General features: G+C 47.5%; 1 protein-coding gene across 1 annotated transcript in view; it reads right to left on the bottom strand.

The window, feature by feature from the left end:
* LOC126106274 (activating transcription factor 3) overlaps positions 1-24,835 on the bottom strand; it is a 609,251-nt gene that overhangs the window by 164,094 nt on the left and 420,322 nt on the right. The window lies entirely within an intron of this gene.

Raw genomic sequence — 24,835 nt, 5'->3', positions numbered from 1 at the left:
CACAGTGGAGCCGCCAGCAGCACGTGCGAGGCGCTCGGCCCACACTGCGGTCGACCGCGCCGTCAGCTCCGTCAGCTTCCTCCGGTGACGCCACGCAGTCCCGCGGAAACGGCTCCGTCGCCGCCGCGTGCAGGTCCCACACGCTACTCGCGGGGGTCTGACATTTCAGCTGTTGACGCACTGCTGGGCCGCAGTGCTGTTACAGCAGCACTCATACTGTGGTGTCACCGCCAGACACCACACTTGCTAGGTGGTAGCCTTGAAATCGGCCGCGGTCCGTAAGTATACGTCGGACCCGCGTGTCGCCACTATCAGTGATTGCAGACCGAGCGCCGCCACACGGCAGGTCTACAGAGACTTCCTAGCACTCGCCCCAATTGTACAGCCGACTTTGCTAGCGATGGGTCACTGACAAATTACGCTCTCAATTGTAGAGACGACAGTTTAGCATAGCCTTCAGTTACGTCATTTGCTACGACCTATCAAGGCGCCATATTCAGTTACTATAGTTACTATATCTGAACAGATAATATCGTGAATCATGTACCGCGAAGAGCGACGTTCATCGTTAATGGATTAAAGTTAAGTATCAAACTGACTACGTCCACTTTCTGAATTCTACTTCCTTGTCATGTTCCCGACCTCGCGTCAGTATAGTTCTTCGCTCCTCACGCCAGCCTGCTAAAACGCGTGCATTTCGGCCTCCTCTAGTAACACGGTGTTGGCCCTTCTGCCAACACAACACATACTCCTATAAATACTATCACACATATATTCGTCATCGCTAGAACACACAACGTTCTCATCATCAGCATCATCACTACACATCATCACAGACACACACACACACACACACACACACACACACACACACACACGCACGTCGTCATCATTTTCTTACATGCCTCTGTGAAGAAGTGAACAGTAACTGCATATTTATCTACATTGAAGAGCGAAAACGTTATCACCAACTGCTAAACAGCGTGTTGTTCCACCCACGGAACGCAATACCTTAATGTGCCGGACGGTGTGGCCGAGCGGTTCTAGGCGCTACAGTCTGGAACCGCGCGACGACCGGTACGGTCGCAGGTTCGAGTCGTGCCTCGGGCATGGATGTGTGTGATGTCCTTAGGTTAGTTAGGTTTAAGTAGTTCTAAGTTCTAGGGGACTGATGACCTCAGAAGTTAAGTGCGATAGTGCACAGAGCCATTTGAGCCATACGTTAACGTGTTTCCAGAGAAGTCACGCAATTCCCATAAATTGGATCCCGGTGGTTTTTAGGCACGGAGTTGGTGCCAGGTAGGGTGTTCCTCATCAGGCGGAAGTCGACTGCCAGCAGAGGACCAAACAGGAGGCGAAACGACGGTCCCTCCAGGCCGTAGTGCTGCTCCCGTCCACCTCCGTCCGTGTCTCCAGCGTCTGCTCGCCCGGGTGATCGCGTATCGCCACACGACACACACGACCGCGGGCCAGGTGTACAACCTCGGAAGGGGACACCCTACTTACGCAGCTTACTTCTCCCACGTTTCAAGAAAAGAGACATACGGGCAATGGCAACAGCACTGGCAAATATCGGAGCAGAAAAAGGGCCTTTCCTTCGCTTCAGTCCAGCAGACTAACCCAACGACAGGGCGGTATTGCCAGATGGATATTCCGAGAAGACTTCTGACATCACTTATTGCAGTAAGATTGGGACACGTGTTTCCCTGCACGCCTCTATAATACTGAGGTGATATACCCTCCCACACAGCGAACATCCAGAAGATAGAAAAGATCCAACCCATCACGTCTGGATGTTATAAATATGCTCCACACAAAAATGGCACAACATCGAAAAAATCAAGATTCCCTTGCCGGGAAATATTCGGTCGCTAATGAATGAAAGCAATGTTAAAATTAACTGTTTAATAGCACATTTCCACATACACAGCCCACTAGGCCGGGTAACAACACTGAGCAGGAACATTAATGCACTGTGGTGACGTCACACAGCATTGCAACTGTATTTGTTAACAAACGTGCACATGCTGTGTACGTGTACAAAGCTATATTGGCAACCCTTCGTGTCTCCTGGGTGTTTCATTTGTTTTTGGACAGGCAATTGCACCTTGCATCACTATTTTTACAAGTTTCCAAACCGCACTGACTTTTGAAACAGTGAGGTCATAATGAACAGCAATAGAGTTGTTTCCAATAAGAAACTTAATGATTTTGCACGAACTAAGACAGGAACGTAAGAGTTTAACATCTGTAAACGAGGACCTCATTACGGACGAAACGTCAGGTTTGTTTGGAGAGGACTCGGTTCAAAAAATGGTTCAAATGGCTTTGAGCACTACGGGACTTAACATCTGAGGTCATTAGTCCCCTAGAACTTGGAACTACTTAAATCTAACTAACCTAAAAACAGAACAGTGTTTACCTACGACTAACACAACTCTGCTCGCAAGCAAATAATGGCTCTGAGCACTATGGGACTTAACTTCTGAGGTCATCAGTCCCCTAGAACTTAGAACTACTTAAACCTAACTAACCTACGGACATCACACACATCCATGCCCGACGCAGGATTCGAACCTGCAGGATTCACATTCGAACCTGCGATGTGTCTAGAACCGCTCGGCCACAACGGCCGGCAGAGGACTCGGGAATGAAGTAGGTCGTTTCCTCTTTTTTTTTTTTTTCGTTGGCACCACCGTCGGAGTTTTCTTAATATAGTACTACGAAAATGGGATTTGAACCACTATCCTCCCATTACAGCAGGCCATAAGAAAATAGGATTCTGCAGACTGATGCCAGGACCAGTTCGTTTCGAAAGCAGGACCCAACTTAGGCAACGGCAGTGGAACTGCTGTCTCGCTATCATGATGCATGGTTAATGTGTACAGATGGGTCCAAGTCGAGTGACGGCGCTGTTACTGCCCACTGGATACGCCGAAGCAAAGATCAGGGCCTGTACAAACAGGGTCCATACCCCACTTTATCACAGCCGAGCTGATTTCCATTTTGGAAGCCCTGCTACTCGCACAGATGACCACGGCAGACCCAAATGTGACAGTGTGTCAGCCCTATAACTGATTGCACACCATCAACTCCTGTATCGACCCCATAGTTGCAGCAATTGCCGACATTGTGTTTCGGTTGCAGCAGAAGTACCGCAACATGGCGATGGTACGGATGAAAGACCACGCTGGGACAGCTGAAAATGAACGTGTAGACGTGCTGGAAAAGCAAGCATCTCTACATCAAGGTCGTAAATAAGATAGACTCCCTCTCGCAGGAACGATAACCGTGCTCAGGCAGCGGTTGCCATCGGACCAGCAAGAGGCCATCTAAAATCGGAGGCACTCACTACGGTCTAATTCAACCCACGATGGTGTAATCAGACACAAACATCGAGGAGATTCACACGACAGTTATAGCACGTCTGAAATCATCTATGTGTTTGGCGTGGAGGAAGAAGAAGATCCAAACCATATATCCCTACAGTTTCTTCGGAACACGTGTCACATAAGAGACTTTGCAACTTGGTGGAGAGGCGAGTTCGTGTACCGACGACACTCTTTCGCTGTTGAGGACGCCTGCAGAGGCCCAGTATTTGTGCAGCGGGCTTCCCAACGGGCCGTGTGGACTTGCTGCAGTACATCGGGCAGTAGGAGGTCCGACACGGTGTTAGAGATATCGCGTGACTTTTGTTACGTCACTATGTACCTTATACATGTATTGAATGAATACAGGAGTATCTATATGTGTGGCAGCGATACCCAAATCTTGTTCTTGTATAATGTTGTCATGTTCTGTCTAGAGGGTACTTATAGATCTGCACAAATGTTCAATTCCGTGTCCGCAGCTTTTGACATACAAATTAACATTTTATTGTTCATTTAAAAATATAGTCATTAATATGGATTCTATTGGGATTATTCCGAATGTTTACCAACGGAAATCGTGATTTATTGTGTTAGCAGTAGGATTTTTGTAGAATACTACGTGTTTATCTTCTTTCCCATTTCAGTCTAGTTTAGTCGGTTTGGTGCACTTTGGTTGTAAGGTTTGTTCCATGTTAGAATTAGTCTTTTGTTAAGCCTATGTGACATAGTACCAGAGTACGTCATAAACTACTTTGAATTATCATAACAAACTTTAGTATACTATTCCTGGGGTGTCACCGCCAGACACCACACTTGCTAGGTGGTAGCCTTTAAATCGGCCGCGGTCCGCTAGTATACGACGGACCCGCGTGTCGCCACTGTCAGTGATTGCAGACCGAGCGCCGCCACACGGCAGGTCTAGAGAGACTTCCCAGCACTCGCCCCAGTTGTACAGCCGACTTTGCTAGAGATGGTTCACTGACAAATTACGCTCTCATTTGCCGAGACGATAGTTAGCATAGCCTTCAGCTACGTCATTTGCTACGACCTAGCAAGGCGCCATTACCAGTTAATATTGAGATTGTAAAACCTGTACAGTCAAGAGCGATGTACACCAATTATGGATTAAAGTTAAGTATTCCAGCAGCTACGTACCGTATTGGCTATATTAATTACATTGTCATTTTCCAGACCTCACGGCAGCCTGCGTGAGCTTAAACGCGTGTCTTTCGGCTTCCTCTCATAGTGGCTTGGCTGTCTTGCCAAGTCACAACAATTCCCACTTTTTTGTTTATTTATTTAAAATGGTTCAAATGGCTCTGAGCACTATCGGACTTAACATCTATGGTCATCAGTCCCCTAGAACTTAGAACTACTTAAACCTAACTAACCTAAGGACATCACACACACCCATGCCTGAGGCAGGATTCGAACCTGCGACCGTAGCAGCAGCGCGGCTCCGGACTGGAGCGCCTACAACCGCACGGCCACCGCGGCCGGCCTCAAAAATTGTGGCCCATCGTATAACTTTTGGAGTTCTATTCCACACCCAGTCATCACGAGGCAGAGAAAATCCCTGATCCCGCCGGGAATCGAACCCGGGAACCCGGGCGCGGGAAGCGAGAACCCTACCGCACGACCACGAGGTGCGGACCGTTTATTTATTTACAACATGTTGCATTACAATACTTGTATAGTACATGTATGTATTGTGTATGTGTGTGTGTGTCGAGTGTAATGTCCATGCTGTATGATGATGATGATGATGATGATGATGAGAAAAGGGGGAGTGTGAAACCCGGTGCCGGCACACAGAGCGCTCCTCTCGAAGACCGCCAAGGAGACCGCAGACCTCAACGTCCCTGTTCGATGGGCGGATCATCGTCAACCGTGACAGACGCCCTCAACTGGAGACACACTGCGGAGAAGTTTGGTATTGAACCCACGACACGGGCACAAAGTCTGCAGATCAGGAACTTCCCCCTACCAGCCAAATACTGGCAGTGGAATTTTTTCACCGCATCCAGGATTCGAACTGGCTTACCCCGGGTTGAACACCACTGCACGAGCATGCGACCTCGGTCACGCAGGCGGATTATACCACTTCAAGTGTCGAGATGGCTGAATAGGCACGTACCGAATGCCAGTTAAAAACCACATTCGCCTGCAAATGCGAGTCCAGTGCGCCATCTCGCTTCGGTCTCACTTTTCGAATGCAGATTTGTGGGAACTTGGCAGCCGAGATGAGGGGCGCGTGCCACGCCCCCTTGTGCTGGCCGCCGGCTGGCTTTTAATTACACGCCTGTTAGCGCGCGCCAGTCACTCCAGATTGGACCGGTCTCTTTGATTCTCGCCGCCGACCAGCTGGCACGCGTGCGTGACAACGCCTCGCCGCTCCCGAGACCCCTGAAGACGGCAGTGTACACATGTGTCGAAACGTCGCCTGCGCGCTGCCATTTCAGCGACTCCGCCGAACCCACCACAAGCGTCTTTGTGCTCTCGGACGAGATAACAGCTTCCGCTGCTGACCGCACACTTCTTCTGGGGCTTCAGTTTGTAAATAAAGCGTGTCGGCCCTGCGCGGAAAGTTCACAGAGCGCGTGACGCTGTGACAGTTAAAACGGGCCACCACTTCCGGAATCAAACTTGTTTCTGCTTAATCTATACATACACATAAACTGGCCAAGTGCGAGCCGGACTCACACACAGAGGGTTCCGCAGAAATTATGTACGGTACACAGTTCATCCACGCAGGGAATCGAGGATCTAGACGATTTTTGGCTGTTGTCTTTACCGACAATCGCGAGATATTCGTCCTGGGAATATATATCAAGTAGGTCCTCATACTGGCCCGGAGTCCAAAAAGAAGAGAGCAGCGGGCGTAAGTTGAAATATGTAGAAACAGAAGGTTTAATAAAATATATTTTATTTACTTACTAAAACATCAATACGACTTACATTTTATGTTTGCATCCCGTAATAATCTTCAAGGGCAAGTTTTTCGATCTTTTTTGTGACTTACGCTGTACTGGCTGGACACTGAGCTTCAAATCCTATCCCCTGACGTCACTTCATTAGTTTACATGCGTACACCGAACTACTTCTACATAATTTCGAGATTATTGTGCATCGCCACAGCTCGGAAATACTGTCTTCGGTAGGCAGACGTCGCCACTTACGTAAACGGAGACGACACAGTAAAGTCGTAAAGTACGCCGCTCTCAACCAGTTAACTCTACACAGCGCGCACGTAGCAGAGATACGTGATAACGCTCGTTGTTACTCCCTCACAACCGACGCACTGACAACACAATGGATCAAGTTGTACTTCGCAACACGCGGATTGTGGTATGCGTACAACTGGGTGTAGGTGTCCCACACTGTCGACAACGCAGCGACATGGGGGACACATGTTGTTACCTTTCAGTAACTAGGTAATATCGACAACATATGGGTAAACGGGTAAACCTAATAAACACGGAGTACGTACAGTAGCAGTTCGCAAAGTGAGGATGCAAAGAACTCTCGAATTACATCCTCAGTAATTTTCTACCAAGCAATATGCGGAAATTAGTATCGTTATTTCGGATAAAAAATTGTCTGTGTCCGAGTAGAACATTACACAGAAAATTAATTACGTATACAGTTCATAGTAATAGAAGGCAAATCATCGAGTAAAACTGAAGTGATTTCAGGTGTTCCCCAGGGAAGCGTCCTGGGACCTCTGCTGTTCCTGATCTATATAAATGACCTGGGTGACAATCTGAGCAGTTCTCTTAGGTTGTTCGCAGATGATGCTGTAATTTACCGTCTAGTGACATCATCCGAAGACCAGTATCAGTTGCAAAGCGATTTAGAAAAGACTGCTGTATGGTGTGGCAGGTGGCTAAATAACGAAAAGTGTGAGGTGATCCACATGAGTTCCCAAAAGAAATCCGTTGGAATTCGATTACTCGATAAATAGTACAATTCTCAAGGCTGTTAATTCAACTAAGTACCTGGGTGTTAAAATTACGAACAACTTCAGTTGAAAAGACCACATAGATAATATTGTGGGGAAGGCGAGCCAAAGGTTGCGTTTCATTGGCAGGACACTTAGAAGCACTGAGAAGATGCTACAAGTCCACTAAAGAGACAGCTTACACTACACTCGTTCGTCCTCTGTTAGAATATTGCTGCGCGGTGTGGGATCCCCACCAGGTGGGATTGACGGAGGACATCGAAAGGGTGCAAAAAAGGGCAGCTCGTTTTGTATTATCACGTAATAGGGGAGAGAGTGTGGCAGATATGATACGCGAGTTGGGATAGAAGTCATTACAGCAAAGACGTTTTTCGTCGCGGCGAGATCTATTTACGAAATTTCAGTCACCAACTTTCTCTTCCGAATGCGAAAATATTTTGTTGAGCCCAACCTACATAGGTAGGAATGATCATGAAAATAAAATAATAGAAATCAGAGCTCGAACAGAAAGGTTTAGGTGTTCGTTTTTCCCGCGCGCTGTTCGGGAGTGGAATGGTAGGGAGATAATATGATTGTGGTTCGATGAACCCTCTGCCAAGCACTTAAATGTGAATTGCAGAGTAATCATGTAGATATAGATGTACAGACAGGTCATCCATTCTGGGAACCGAGGATCTTGAGACTTTTTTCCCGTTGTCGACGTTTATAACGGCAAGGTACCGGTCCCAGGCATTACAAGACCGAGGATGTTTTATATTTCACTTCTGAAGTCGGATAACAAATGACAAAAGGTATATTGTTTTCGTCTGATATAATTAAAAATTAGCAAATTTTTGAGTCTTTCCTTTGCCTGTACTGTGAAACTCTTTTTCTTGCCAAGTTTCGTGATTCAACGTCAAGGGAAAGTCTCCACCTTACCGCAACGTTCCATCGGCGACGGACTGGTCGAGGAGGTTCGGTAGCGCGGCCTCCTCGTTCTCCACATCTGAATCCGTTGACCCTGCGGCTACGACGACATTTAGAGGCATCGGTATATGCTCAACCCAGCAACCTACGTGCAGACGTTGTAGAAGCCTGCAACTAATGCTTGTGATGCAATCCTAATGGAAAGAGTAGCACCTGAAAGAGTGAGCGATTCACTGTGAAGAAGGACTGAAGGATGTCTCAGCCCTCCTTATGAAGTCCCTTTCTATATAACAGACAGATGGGAACGAGAGAGGGAGTCGGGCTGGCATCTCAAAACCCTGTTTGACTACTATTGGTACAAACGTATAGGCTCCGAGTGATTGCCACCTGTTTCCCTCAACTCGAGCACTTCTTTCTTCGGCAGAAGACAGTGTGAAAATGTCACTTAACTGAAGGGCGACGTTAGTACCTGGTTCAACATCTTGGCAGAAGTCACAGGAAAGCTTGTGGAGCACTGCAACAAATGTTTAAATTTGAACGACGACTATGTAGAAAAGCAGATATCAAAATAAGATCTAAAAGAAGTTTTGTTTGTAAGACCTGAGTTTCTCTCGGTTTACACAGTGTTCAGGAAACTTAACGGGAATACAGCCGGCTGGCGTCGAGAACTGGCGATATTTCGGCAGAAGACGACGCTGTTATTTTCAAGGCAAAACTGCAGCAGGAAAACACTGTACAAGGAAATTTACAACCTTGGTATGCAGAGCAATTCCAAAAAGTTAACACACGCACACTGTAAACGCTAACGCCACCACACCAATCACAGACGGCTGACACCAGAAGTTATCGACAGTGAGCAAACTGGCTGTTGCAGAACTCTGTCTTTGCTCCCATCATCCTATGGAATCTAACACGGAGATTCTGGTATGCTGTATATTGGGATAGTGTTTCTAAGGAAGCAGTTGAAGTTAATTAACCAGCTAACCGTGTAAATAGAGGTGAAGGCTTCTGCTAAAATTCTGCGTGGAAACCTGATCCCTCCCTTGCCAAAAAACAGAGGGGCAGAGCCAATGGTAGGTCACTCGTTCTTCAGCATCTTCACTATCGATAGCTGCTGTTGGTCATCTTTGGTTGTGTGATGGTGCTAGTGTTCACAGTGTGTGTGTGTGTGTGTGTGTGTGTGTGTGTCTGTGTGTGTATTATCCTTTCGAAATTGCTCTGCAAACCGAAGTTTTAAATTTCCTTGTGCAGCGCCTTCCTGCGTTGAAAATGGAAGGATGAGCTCCTGTCCAAATAATATCAGCGGCTGTCGGGAATGTCACGCGGCTGCATTCCCGCGAGTTAATTGAAATTTTTTTCCATTTTCTTGAACAAAAATGTTTGGAGAAACAACGTTGTTCACTTTTAGAATGTCCCTCGTGTATGCTGCGTGACACTTGTTTTACGTGTCCTACTGTATCATAGTGTGGCCACCTTTCAGACTGCTGCTGTGGAAGATATCCAATAAGCCCTGTTTTCATGCTTCTTTTAGTAGTTTCCATATAAGCTCGGCCGCGCTACGCTCGGAGCAACTGGCGCCGGGGCCTAACAGACAAGTCAGGTTCGCTTCTCTGCTATTCTGATATCCAATTACTGCTGCAAGTACAAGGATGCCACAGAAATTCATAAACAGCTTTAACACGAAAGTAGAAGAACTGACGTAACACTAGTTGTAGGCCTTAGCGTTAAATAAAGTAACTCTTCTCGAGGGGGGGGGGGAGGCGGGGAACGCTAATGGGAACACATATTTGAACAAAGAGTGGCAACAGCTTATTGTTCCCACTTTATTTCTCGGTGCACGAACTTGCACTATTGAGGGTGTTCTTTTCATTTTTATGATAGTATATTGTAGGCTGTCAGAAATGTCTATCCTGAGTAATAACAATGGGAATGTTAAACAACCACAACAGTATGCTCAAGTTGTACCGGACAAAGCAATTTAGGGTTGCGCCTAACAAAACAGATAATATAAAAAAAAATTACGTTTTTTTCTTGAACAGTCAAAAACCAAAAGTAAGGACAGAAATGGGATTTAAATACGAGAGCTATTCGTTTATTAAGGTCCTATCGATCGCAAAATAGGAACCACAGTGAAAATCAGAACTATTTTAGTTGCAACAATCAGTTCCGCCATTCAGCTACTTCCCTACACAGTCGCTGCTCCCACTTGGACATCTGTCGTGACGCTGAATCGAGTTTCCAGTACCGTCGTCACAGCAGGCAGCTACCTGTGCTTTCCGCCACTTCTCAGCGCTCGTGTGCAGTTCGTTGTGTGTGCAGAAACGTCGTTCGTGCGAGCAGAGCAGATCACAGTATGGTGGGTGACCAAACACCTCCCACGGAAAGCGCTGCAGGGGCGTCTTCGTTGCCCCTGCAGAGTGTGACCGACAGCTGTCGTGACGAAGGAATTGCACGACAGGCGCGTTACGTGGGGTTGCATTAAATCTGGGGAATCTCTGCGACGCGATCGACTGGCGTACTGGAGACACGGCCCGACACAATTCTGCAAAGCTTCGTAGGATTTTCACGGCGGTTTCCATTTCGCGCCCTATCGGACCTTAGTATACGAACAGCCCTCGTGACACGAACAGAGCCGTAGACAAATAGTCAACTGTGTTAGGACTACAGCTGGGGACCCAATAATACTCTAGTTGTGCAACATTACCGAGGTAAGGTCCAAAGAAGGCAGCGCACGGAGAATAGTCGACATTCTCACAGGACTCACCTGTAACAGAAAGACAAAACCATTTATTTACTACAAAATTACATGCAGACAAAGTGGCCATATGTTTTCAAATAGCACGTTTCAAATAAGGTGCATTTTCTCTGCAATCTACAAAATACGTGAAAAGGAATGTTTGTTTGGATATGTACACGTAAGAAACGCTACTCTTTCTGTGGAGTTACGAAAAAAGTTAGTTTAAATATTTTACAGAGACATTCAGCAACAAGCTATAATTACTTAAACAGAACATTTTTTTCCCTATATGTAGCTGATGTATTTAAACCAAACCAATTTTTTACCAGTTTTAGTTAGGCAACTACAAACGTCCGCAGTTTGTATAGGGATGGATGTAACATGCCGGAAGTAACTGCCTGTATGCAGATGGATGTACTGGGGGCGGAATGTTAATCTTATCTCGAATGCACAACTCCGTGAACCTTCTAGCCGACCTAGGGACGAGGCTCCACGTTCATTCTACGTCAGACTCGGCTGTCTGTGCATTCCATCCCGTCTCGCGTACGTCACTCTAAGAATGGACACTCGAAAAACCCTACTTTCGCGATACTTCCTCACCTTTCCCTGCCAATGCTATATATAACGCATTCCGTCGCTGCCCCGCTATCTTTTGGCAGCGGTCTTAACGGCATCTCAGACAGATCGTTACGCTGTTAACAGCAAACGGTTTGGCAGTATCAGAACGACAAAGCTGTTACATTTAACGAGAAACTGTTTCAAACGGGATTAGTGAGATGAATGTTACAGAAGTGAAACAAGCGAAGTACCGTCTTTGGCCACATAAATTTGTCTTTTGCACTTGGGAAAAAACTGCCACACTTTCTCTTATACTAAGAGCGATTTAAGATATTTATGGCAATACTCAAATAAAATGCCTCCAATGATGGACTACATCATTTTTACTGCGATGTGATAGAGAACTCCAGTTTCCTATTATTTCCATTTCCATAGGCTTATGAAACAAAACAGGAAATTTATTAGAGGAGTTGCAATAAAAATTTTAGTGTTACACTCTTACATGATCAACATGTCTGACATACTTATTAACATTCAAAGCGGCTCAAAATACTCGTCACTATATACTGCTTCTGTTACTAAGTGTGTAATTTATACTTGGTGAGATTGTAACGTACTGTAGTAACAACTACACATCATATGTTATGCATACAACTTAAACTGGAAGGAACACATAGAAAATATGGTGGGGAAGGCTAACCAAAGACTGAGTTTTATTAGCAGGACACTTAGAAAATGTAACAGACCTACTAAGGAGACTGCCTACACTACGCTTGTCCGTCCTCTTTTAGAATATTCCTGCACGATGTGGGATCCTTGCCAGATATAATTGACAGAATACATCGAAAAAGTTCAAAGAAGGGCAGCACGCTTTGTATTATCGCGAAATATGGGACAGGTCGGTGTGAACATCATGTCAGGTACTCAGCTGATTTTTTTACGTCGTTTGGAGGGACGGCGGTTGAATGACTCTGATATTTTAGTGAGTTTCGATGTGGTCTCTCTCTTCACTCGTGTTCCTCTGATTCGTTACTGTTAATTGAGGCCAGGTTTGGTTCTGAAGTAACTAATCTCTTTTGGCATGTGTTGACATCCACTTACTTTTTATTTAATGACCAATATTACGAGCAGACAGATGGAGTTGCGATGGGTAGTCCGTTGTCTCCTATGATCGCAAATTTGTTTATGGAAGACTTCGAGGAACGTGCATTGGAGTTGGCGCCTTTGAAACCCGCGTGTTTCAAAAATGGTTCAAATGGCTCTGAGCACTATGGGACTTAACATCTATGGTCATCAGTCCCCTACAACTTAGAACTACTTAAACCTAACTAACCTAAGGACAGCACACAACACCCAGCCATCATGAGGCAGAGAAAATCCCTGACGCCGCCGGGAATCGAACCCGGGAACCCGGGCGTGGGAAGCGAGAACGCTACCGCACGACCACGAGATGCGGGCATCCGCGTGTTTCTTTAGATACGTTGACGATACCTTCGTTGTTTGACCTCATGGTAGGGAGAATTTGAATGTCTTTCTAGAACATCTGATCTCGATCCACCCGAACATTCGTTTTACGATGGAGGTGGAAGAGGATGACGTGTTGGTTAGGAGGAAGGATGATGGATCATTGGGACATGCAGTCTACAGGTGGTGGTGGTTGTTAGGATGTTTAAGGGGGACTAAACAGCTAAGGTCATCAGTCCCCAGTCTACAGGAAACGTACTCACACCGACTTGTACTTCCACAGGCTAATAGTTGTCACCATCCGGCTCAGCGTGGAGGGGTACTTCGTACCTTGGTACACAGGGCACATGTCCTTTCCGACGCTGAGACTTTGCCAGCTGAGCTGTCCCATCTTGAAGCTTCATTTCGTCAAAATGGTTATAGTGATAGACAGATTGAACCTGCGTTGCGCTATCGACCAACTGTACATCGGATGATTGATGATAGTTCTGAGTTAACACCTAAGTCAACTGCCTTTTTGCCTTACGTAGGAAACACGCCCAACAAGATCGGTCGTATTTTACGGAAATCCGATGTGAAATGTGTTTTCTGACCTCCATCTAAAATTAAAGCGCTTTTGAGTTCCGTTAAAGATGATCTTGGACTGCGGATGTATATCGTATTCCTTGTAGCTGCGGCATGGCATATAGTGGTCAAACCATCAGGACCGTGGAGGACCGATGTACTGAGCATAAACGGCACACACGATTACAGCAGCCAAGTATATCTGCTATTGCTGACTTTTGCTTGGATACTGGTCACCCCATGTTGTATAATAACACCGAGATATTGGCATGCACGTCCAGCTATTGGGACAGTGTTATTAAGGAGGCAGTTGAGATTAAATTAGCGAGCAACCTCGTTAACAGGGATGGAGGTTTCTGTTTAAACTCTGGCTCTCTCCCTTGTCAAAAAAACAGAGGGACAGAGTCAACGCTACCTCACCTGTGAATTCGTAGTCTCACTATCTATAGCTCTGACTTTGGTCATCTTTGGTGGCACCTGTGTTCAGTGTGTGTGTTATCATTCCTGCTTCAGTCCGAGAACCGAGGTTTTAAATTTGCATGTACGCCGCCTGTCCGTTGCAGTTAGCCTCGAAAATGGCGGGGTGTTCTCCCGCCGAAATATAGGCGGTCGCTGAATGTGTTACGTGGCTGGATTCCCGGAAGTTATTTGAATGACAAGGGTGCTCGCGTGTGCGTTGCCAGGCGATGGCTGCGAGAACGTTCCTTTCATCGGTTCCGGTATCGGATGTCGTTTCTCGATCCTCAAACGAACCACAATGCATCTGCAGTTGCCCAGCGATCGAAACAAGACTCCTACACAAGTGTTGGTAGCGGCCGCGAAGAGTCATGTCGCGTCGACGTTGTGAAAGATGTGGACGGCTGGAGAGTTGTTATGTAAAAGTGAGACAAGTTTCGCGTTAGTAGTCTGTGGGAAAAGACGGACGTGCTACAACTCGAATACAACTGAGGTTGGTTTCCTACTGTAGCTACCGTGGTAGTTTCCTGACTGTAGCACGAATATTCGAAAACAACGGGTGTTCATGTATGATGTCCACAGCGGGCAGCACTCTCGTATCGGTATGTCGGTAGTAATGCTCTACTTTTTGGACTCTCATTGCAGTATGCATACCACATTATAGACTGCCGCGATAGGAACAGTTCGGCGCAATAAAATTCTGTGTTCGTTTAAACCATTCAGTCACTGGGAATTACGGAAAGCTGCGGGAAGCGTACGGTGAAGATGCGCTCAAATGGTTCGAATGGCTCTGAGCACTATGGGATTTAACATCTATGATCATCAGTCCCGTAGAACTTAGAAATACTTAAACCTAACTAACCTAAGGACATCACACAACACACAGTCATCACGTGTAGAGAAAATCCCTGACCCCGCCGGGAATCGAACCTGGGGAAGATGCACTCCTTCGAGCAACAGTGCTTAGGTGGTCCGACCACTTCAAAGGTAGCCGACTCGTCTGTTTTGAAGCTACGTGGGCCTGGTGTTCCTGCTTCTGCTGTGACTCGAGTTACAAGCAGCACGGATGCTGTGACTGTCCGTTAGGGAAGGCGGACAACATTGCGTAACGTCAGTCAGGTGATGAGAATCTGATATCGCGGTGTCTTTACGATTATGCAGGATCACCTCGGTATGACCCGTGTCTGTGTCCGTCGGGTGGCACGCCTGATGATTCCCGAACAGAAGGCTGTGAGGTGCAGCTTCTCTTTGCTGCGTTTCTGGAACCGATTATCACCGATGATGAGTCGTGGCTACATCCTTACGATCCTGAAAGAAAACGAATCATCACAATTTGGAAATCGCCAAGTCCTGAAGGAGAAATTTGTTGCATCTGCAGGGAAACTGGTGGCGATCGCATTCTTTGACTGTCACGGTATCATTTACCAGCCTGCAGTTGCCACCTCACCGTACGCTACACGTTGGTATTGGTTAACCTAAGGCAGCACACTGCAAGGGAGCTAAGGCTGGACGGCGAGTTCAGCACGACAACGCGCGGCCGCACGTCGCAGATCAATTCTGGCTCGGTTCGACATTACTCGTGTACCACCTTATAGTCCCACTTTTGCCCATTGTAAATTCTTCCTCACTTCCATCAGTAGAGGCAAAGTTCCGAGGCAATCGCTCTGAGATCTCTGAAGCAGTGAGGCATTTCTCGAGGACCTGACAAGCAACACCCTGCATGGGTTCGAAGACGCGCACAGACGCTATAGGCGAGGACTACTTTGAAGAAGATCGTGCTGACACTGAAATGGAGTAATAGACAAATATCAAAAAAATTAGTCTCAATCTTTGCCAATCAGCCGTCCTACGTCTTTACATAGCCTGACATTTTATTCCGGTGCAGGAGAGCAAAAATTAGGCACAGAAAAATACTCGAGACCACGAATTTGTACCAGTTAAAGCGTTGCCGGCGAGTACGAGGTGTGTTCGGAAAGCAAGGTCCGATTAGGCGCGAAATGGGAACCACTGTGAAAATGCGACGGAACTTTGCAAAGGTGTGCTGGGCAGTGTCTTCAGAGTGCCTGTCGATCGCTTCCCATCGCAGAGAGATCACGTAGAAACGCTTAAAACAACAGTGTCTCCCGCCAAGTATGTGGATCTGGAGAGAGATTTCCCCTGAAGCTATGCGGCCCACATAACATAAATGTCATGCGTCTATTTCTTCGAGACAATTTTCAGCCGCATTCTGAAGGGGTAATGAAGGGGCTCCTGCAGCGTTTCTGACAGGAAGTGTTTGACCACCCACAATACAGCCGTTAATTGGCTCCCTCCGTTGCTCATCTCTGCTCACACGAACCGCAAGCTACAAAGACATTTTGACACAAACAACGAAGGCACACCAACGTAGGGAATTGGCGGAAAGCACCGCCGGCTGTGAGGACGAGACCTAGTAGATAGTGTCGGAAGTTCCATGCGGCTTTTCGCGAATGATACTGTAGTATACAGAGAAGTTCCAGCATTACAAAATTGCAGAGAAATGCAGGAAGATCTGCAGCGGATAGGCACTTGGTGCAGGGAGTGGCAACTGACGCTTAACATAGAGAAACGTAATGTATTGCGAATACATAGAAAGAAGGATCCTTTATTGTGTGATTATATAGCAGAACAAACACTGGTAGCCGTCACTTCTGTAAAATATCTGGGAGTATGCGTGAGGAACGATCTGAAGTGGAATGGTCGTATAAAATTAACTGTTGGTAAGGGGGGTGCCAAGGTGAGATTCATTGGGAGAGTCCTTAGAAAATGTAGTCCCTCAACGAAGGAGGTGGCTTACAAAACACGCGTTCGACCTATACTTGAGTACTGCTCATCAGTGTGGGATCCGTACCAGGTCGGGTTGACAGAGCAGATAGAGAAGATCCAAAGAGGAGCGGCGCGTTTCGTCACAGGGTTATTTGGTAAGCGTATTAGCGTTACGGAGATGTTTAGCAAACTCAAGTGGCATACTCTGCAAGAGTGGCGCTCTGCATCGCGGTGTAGCTTGCTGTCCAGGTTTCGAGAGGGTGCGTTTCTGGATGAGGTATCGAATATAATGCTTGCCCCTACTCATACCTCCCGAGGAGATCAAGAATGTAAAATTAGAGAGATTCGAGCGCGCACGGAGGCTTCCCGGCAGTCGTTCTTCCCGCGAACCGTACGCGACTGGAATAGGAAAGGGAGGTAATGACAGTGGCACGTTAAGTGCCCTCCGGCACAGATAGTTGGGTGGCTTGCTATAAATGTAGATGTACATGCACTGGAAAGTTTGTACAACGCCACGGCAGATGTCAAAGTCGCCAACGGTTGCGAACAAAAAATTTTTGATTTTCACTGTGGTTTTCATTCGACGACGGATCGGGTCTTACTTTCCGAACAACCCTCGTATCTTTAATTGCTTTTCCTGACTTGAGTACAATGCGTGCAGTGCGAGTGGTCCTGAGTATGTGTGTGTGTGTGTGCGTGTAGAGACGCCACTCCCAGCGAGGTGGGCGCGGCAGGCACGCGTGCGTGACTCCACGGCGGTGTCGTCACTTCACGTCACGCATCTGCGCGCCTGCGTGTCGGACACGCTGCGTAATTACAAGGCGGCGTACGCAAATGCGCGCCGGCCCCGTTCCCATATTCACCGGCTTCCCGCTCACGTTTTTTCCTCCCCTCGGTCGCCTCGCGCATCTCAAAATTTCCTGTACTCGGACCCACATACGGCAGCACTCTTAGCGTCCCGTGTATGTAAGTTACACGAGCGATAAGTACAGTACACCGGAAGCCACAAAAATGCGACGCCACGAAGGGCAGTGAATAACGTAGTTTTGCTTATTGTGCGTGTACATTGTACACTGTCCAGTCACAGTAGTGTGAGCACCTGTCAAAGGCCCGAGTAACGACCTCCTGCAGCGCGGTCCACTGCGAGAGGTGCAGGAGGGGTGCCGCTGAGGTTCTGGGGGGTGGGGGTGGGGGTGCCGGGTTTCTCGGTTGAGGATGCGTGGCGTGAAAAGGTTGTGCCACGGCTTCTCGATTTCATTTCAATCCGGCGGCTCAGTCGTCATCAGGGCAGTACGCTAAACTCACTCTGGTGCTGCCTTCGAATCACGGACGTATGCTGTGAGTTTAGTTATCGTGCTGGTAGACGCCGCCGTGTCGAGGAGCGGGTGGACACAGATAGAAGCGTACTTGCGTCGATCCGCTGACCCTCCCATCACGCAGGGAATGCCGAGGAAACGTTCCCCAGTCACAACAGTGCCTCCTCCGGCGACTGCTGCGGGGTCGTAAGCGTCGGCCGTCTGCCCGACGCAGCACACAGCGGGGTTCATTCGAGGAGGCCACCTGTCGCCAGTCGGCGCCGTTTGCCGCGCAAACCACAGCCTCGGCCGCAGTCGGCACGGGTGCAGAACCACAGGCGGTCGCTGCGGAGGCAGCAGGGAAGACACTGTCGCTTCGTCTGGGCGGTCGTTTCCGCAGCAGTTCCACATTCACTCCCCGTGGAAAACTCCGCTTTTGTTCACCTCTGTCTTCTACAGCCAGCAATGTACCACAGCTGCTCGGTCGCGGGTTTTGCCATGCACGATGTACTTTAATCACGGCGGCACACGAACAGCTCACAAATTTGGCCATTAGAGAAATGCTCTCATTCTTGGCCTCAGAGCCAACGATCGTGCCCTTTTGGACGTCGGATTAATCGCTCCGTTTCCTCATTAAGACAACGACTGCACTGTTTTCGGCGTCCCCCCCGACACACTTTGTACACTCCTGGAAATGGAAAAAAGAACACATTCACACCGATGTGTCAGACCCACCATACTTGCTCCGGACACTGCGAAAGGGCTGTACAAGCAATGATCACACGCACGGCACAGCGGACACACCAGGAACCGCGGTGTTGGCCGTCGAATGGCGCTAGCTGCGCAGCATTTGTGCACCGCCGCCGTCGGTGTCAGCCAGTTTGCCGTGGCATACGGAGCTCCATCGCAGTCTTTAACACTGGTAGCATGCCGCGACAGCGTGGACGTGAACCGTATGTGCAGTTGACGGACTTTGAGCGAGGGCGTATAGTGGGCATGCGGGAGGCCGGGTGGACGTACCGCCGAATTGCTCAACACGTGGGGCGTGAGGTCTCCACAGTACATCGATGTTGTCGCCAGTGGTCGGCGGAAGGTGCACGTGCCCGTCGACCTGGGACCGGACCGCAGCGACGCACGGATGCACGCCAAGACCGTAGGATCCTACGCAGTGCCGTAGGGGACCGCACCGCCACTTCCCAGCAAATTAGGGACACTGTTGCTCCTGGGGTATCGGCGAGGACCATTCGCAACCGTCTCCATGAAGCTGGGCTACGGTCCCGCACACCGTTAGGCCGTCTTCCGCTCACGCCCCAACATCGTGCAGCCCGCCTCCAGTGGTGTCGCGACAGGCGTGAGTGGAGGGACGAATGGAGACGTGTCGTCTTCAGCGATGAGAGTCGCTTCTGCCTTGGTGCCAATGATGGTCGTATGCGTGTTTGGCGCCGTGCAGGTGAGCGCCACAATCAGGACTGCATACGACCGAGGCACACAGGGCCAACACCCGGCATCATGGTGTGGGGAGCGATCTCCTACACTGGCCGTACACCACTGGTGATCGTCGAGGGGACACTGAATAGTGCACGGTACATCCAAACCGTCATCGAACCCATCGTTCTACCATTCCTAGACCGGCAAGGGAACTTGCTGTTCCAACAGGACAATGCACGTCCGCATGTATCCCGTGCCACCCAACGTGCTCTAGAAGGTGTAAGTCAACTACCCTGGCCAGCAAGATCTCCGGATCTGTCCCCCATTGAGCATGTTTGGGACTGGATGAAGCGTCGCCTCACGCGGTCTGCACGTCCAGCACGAACGCTGGTCCAACTGAGGTGCCAGGTGGAAATGGCATGGCAAGCCGTTCCACAGGACTACATCCAGCATCTCTACGATCGTCTCCATGGGAGAATAGCAGCCTGCATTGCTGCGAAAGGTGGATATACACTGTGCTAGTGCCGACATTGTGCATGCTCTGTTGCCTGTGTCTATGTGCCTGTGGTTCTGTCAGTGTGATCATGTGATGTAGCTGACCCCAGGAATGTGTCAATAAAGTTTCCCCTTCCTGGGACAATGAATTCACGGTGTTCTTATTTCAATTTCCAGGAGTGTAGTTTCGAAAAGGTTTTCAATTATGTGTAAAATTTATTAGAAGTCTCTATGTGCCCTTATTCTCCTGCTAGCTGCTACCTGTGAGTGGTTATTGCACACTGACGCTGGAGATAAGCGCTGATCACATTCGTGTGCCAGAACTGTGTAGTACTTTAAATCTGTTAATGATTGGGACCGCAGAAAATGTAGTACACAGGGCTGCCACCTGTGACAGTAACGACGGGTCTAACCTCGCTGAACGGAGCTCGCATGACGCCGTTCCGTGCCACTTAGGCTCTTTGCCAGAGTTTGTGAAGTCTAGTGGCTGGGGAGCGGTCGCGAGCCAGTGTCTCAGCGACGCATAGCCAGATGTTTGCAGCGACCGAGATATCCACTACGCTCTGTATCGAGATAAGCCGAGGCAGCACACGAGATATGCAGTCTTGCATTAACTTGTTAACAGATAACGTCGCGGACGCCACGAAAGTAATGCAGAGCTACTGGCATGTGGTTCGCACAGTCGGTTCTCTGGATGCAGCCGGTTGGGTGCACAAAACGATCACCTGTGGTTCGCACTACGATTAGGATTTAACGTCCCGTGGACACCGAGGCCGTAAGAGACGAGTCACCGTCAGATCTTCCACGGAAGTCTAGAACCACATCTCATTTTTAAAATACTCACTATTTCCAGGTTCTTTTTAGAGCCTAATAGCTCAAAAACTTGAAGCACGGTAACGTGCAACATCCGTTTGTCAACAGCGATCAAACATACGTTCTAGAGGATACGTCTCAAAGTTAACAACAAATATTTACAACGTACAAAATAGCTTGCAATACACACATTTAAATGAGAAAATATGGCAGAGTTAAAGCAGTTCCACAATTTAAATATCTCCGTGAAACAATCCAGGAAAACGGATCAAAACAAAAGCAAAAGAAATTACATGCCATAAGATTGATAAGATCTCATCACACCATCTGCAACAAGAAATGTACCTGCAAGCACACCAAACTAAGGTACTGCAATACAGTAATTAAACCAAAATACCTCTATGGACAAGAAATATTAATTCTGAGTAGACACTCAAATCTCTGAGAAAAAGAAACCCAAATGTTAAGAAAAATTGTGGGTAGAAGACGTGTAGAAGAACAATACCGACTCAGTGGCACACAGGAAATAACAAAATGCAGAAAAAGCTACCGTGACAGTAAAACTAGGAGATGAACATGCTACGGAGTCATTAAAAGAATGAACCGAGAGAGAAACCAAACAGTCGAATTCTTTTACAACAGCACAAGATGAAAAGCAATGGTTACATCACAAATGATCTGAAATTGGTGAACATAACACCTGAAGATGTCGAAACAGTGAAATCTTCAGGTCTAACATTCACAAACAGTAACTTGACCGAGAGGAAAAACCAAAGGTGAAGACTGGAACAACGACGGCTGAGAAGAAACAGAAAGCCCAGAGGAAAATGGAAAAAAAAATTGGACACTAAGGGAGGGAAATACCCAACTGTTACTATTTTGCGTACTTCTAATGAGCTTATCCGCAAATAATAATAATAATAATAATAATAACTGGCGAGGTGCGAGTAGAGGGTTCTGTGCAGACGTAATTATGTATGCAGACAGTTCATCCGTGCCAAGAATCGAGGCTGTCAACATTTTCTGCCGGTTGTCGACGTTGATACTGGCAAGAGAAGTTTTTATTTCGGGTATTAAGTCGTATGAGAAATGACAAAAGAAATATTTATTTCGTGTCATATAATTAGAAATTAACAACTTCCTCGCTTTTTTCTTTGCTTGTGCTGTGAAATGTTTCTTCTTGCCTGATTTCGTGAGTCTACATCAACTGAAAGTACCGTACAGGTTTCAGTACGTGAGTTTAGGAGTATCAAAATATGTGCCATAAATGACCGTATCTTTTGATCGCATTTACTTAGAATGCTTACATTTATTACACCGCCAAGGGACGACAGACCTCAGTAAGTGACATAAATTTCAACTTAATGCGTCAACCCTTTCGTGAGAAAAAAGGGGTCCTAACAGACAGACGGACAGATTGACAGTCGGATAACAAAAGACATTAAAATTTTTTCATCTGATATGATAACGAATTCCGTCTTTTTTTCCTTTAGCCGCACGGTCACAACTGCCAAGTTTCAGGAGTCAAGGCCGACAGTAAGAACACTAATGTTTTGTCGAGTGAGTTCGCGAGAATCGAATTATGTCACACGGCTGGCGTCCGTTTTGATTGCATTGGCTTAGAAGTTCCGATTTTATACACCGCCAAGGGACCGTAGACCTTAACGAGTGACATAAATGTCAGCTCGATATGTGTACCCGTGTATGAGGAAAAGGGTTTTCAACGTAGACTTGTCCAGTGAACTAGGTTTTTAACAAGATTTCTCAAGTAACGAACAGTGGCACAACCGTAGCGCACGGCTTTAGCACGCGACCGTAACTCGTGAGATTGCCGAGGTGACAGGACTCACCGACGCCTCCTGCAGTGGCCGGCCCGTGCAGAAGCCGCCCTCGCCTCACTGCACAGTGCGACGCGCGGCGCTGCCTGCGAGGCGGACACACCAGAGCCGCGCCGTGGAGACGTTCGCAGTGCGTGGGGAAGCCTGGAAGCCTGGAGTGACGGGGCTGGCACGAGGAAGCTGCGGGCAGGATGTGGCCGCCGGCGAGACCCACGCGCCGCTGCAGCCCGGCCGAGGCAGCACGGCTCGGCCGAGGCGCTAAAGCCGTCGCCACACGGACCGTGCTGTCGAACGTCAACGTTGAGCGTGACGAGTTCAACGTGCTGCTGAACGCTCAGAAACGATGCGACTTGTGCATACGGTACGTGGGCCCCGACGTGTATACGCGATCGCAACGCACTCCAGCGGCAGTCGAGGGATGTTTCTAGTTCGTAAATCACACGGTTTCCTCAACAGGTGTGCGTAAAATTCCGACGTTAGCTCTATTAAATCGCACATTTCCTCCATTATTCGTATCCTAGTCGCCTTATTCTATACATAACATACACAAATAAAAACTTCAATATCCACGTACATGTTTTAAGACGAAAAGAAAAGTACCATGTGCAATCAATAAGGACACAGGCTTATAAAAGTTCCATTACAAACAGTGTGACACAAATTTGCAATAGTTCTCCACTTCAGATAAACTCTATTTTATCTTTCCCACTTGTTAGTAAAACCCTAAGGTCATTCTTACTTTATCACTGTTCCTACCCAGTAGCAGAATCTTTACAACATGAAAATTACGAAACTCAAAAGAAAAAGGATCAAAATATCTTTATACAAATAGCGCAAGCTGTCCTGTAGATTAAGCCAATCGAACAAACTCACTCCTCAAAGAAAGGTGAACTTATATTTACATAACATCAAATATTGTAGTATAAACTTACATTAAACTAATAGTAAAGCATCAGAACCTAAAATATACGCGAATGCGAGGAAAAAATTTTTAATCTTCACAAGACGCGAACCAACTTCAGGTCAAATGTCTGATTTTTTTTTTTTTTTTTTTTTTTTTCTTTCTTTTCCGTAGCGGTCGCGCGGTTCCAGACTGCAGCGCCTAGAACCGCTTTTTTTTTTTTTTTTTTTTTATGTCCCAAAAGAAAAATCATATATAAACAAGAAGGAAAAGAAATATAGGACTGAAGTGACATCCTCGTCACTTCACTGGGAGTACATTCTATCCCTCGAAACAACGTAAACCTGGGACTCCCCACCGCTTCGGGGGGTTATGAAACATGCTGCCTAGAAAGTTCGCAAAAGTCGTTTTATATTTAGAGTGGCGTCGGATGATTTCGTGTTGTTCTAGTAGATAATGCCAATAGTCCATGCCCGATATCAAGGTCCGCGAGAGCACGTAGTGCGATGCGTGTCCACCAATCCATCGGATTGCCGAAGTTTTTTGTGAGGGGAAAAATACAGCGTCAGGGAAAAATAAAGCGTCCGTCGTGATCGTTGATTCATCGGTGCGCCTGAGGAGGGCCATGATGCGTTGCGTCAGCCTCCAAACATCCTTTGCCTCTCCGCACTGCAGAGAATGTTCGTCGGTGTCCTGCATGCCACATATAAGGCAGAGCGGGGAATCAACCATGTGAATGTCGTACAAACGTTGGCGGTTGACTGTCTTGCGGTTGATTAGTGTATACCATGACGATCGCGCTGCTGTGGTGAGGAGAGGTGTATGGACAGCTCGCCAAATCTGTCGCCAGTTTCGTGTTGGGTATTTAAGTTCGACAACATTGCTGCCATGATGACGCCGCAAGTATCGATATATCTCACGGGTAGTGGGGATTCTTGTAGAAGGTATCTGTAACTGAACATAACTAAAATCAACAAAAAATCGCGCGACGTGAGAAAAAGAGGGTGAGATTGTGCCTACAGCGACCGGTGGTTCAAAGGACGTGGGATGAAGCACATCCAGGATGGCCGACGTGATGGCGTGTTGCCGTTGGTTCCAAGTGCGTAGCGTCGCTCGCAAGTATAGAGCTAGAGCCTTGTTCCGCACATCCGTGAGGTTAAGTCCTCCAGCATGGTGTGGGAGAGTTAAAGTCTTGTATTTGACCTTAAACAACATTCATTGGCTGACATAGTATCCAAAGGCCGCCATTAATCTGTCAGCAATA

Source organism: Schistocerca cancellata, chromosome 10, assembly GCF_023864275.1.
Source record: "Schistocerca cancellata isolate TAMUIC-IGC-003103 chromosome 10, iqSchCanc2.1, whole genome shotgun sequence".
Classification (NCBI taxonomy): Eukaryota; Metazoa; Arthropoda; class Insecta; order Orthoptera; family Acrididae; genus Schistocerca; species Schistocerca cancellata.
This window is presented reverse-complemented; position numbering and strand designations above follow the sequence as displayed.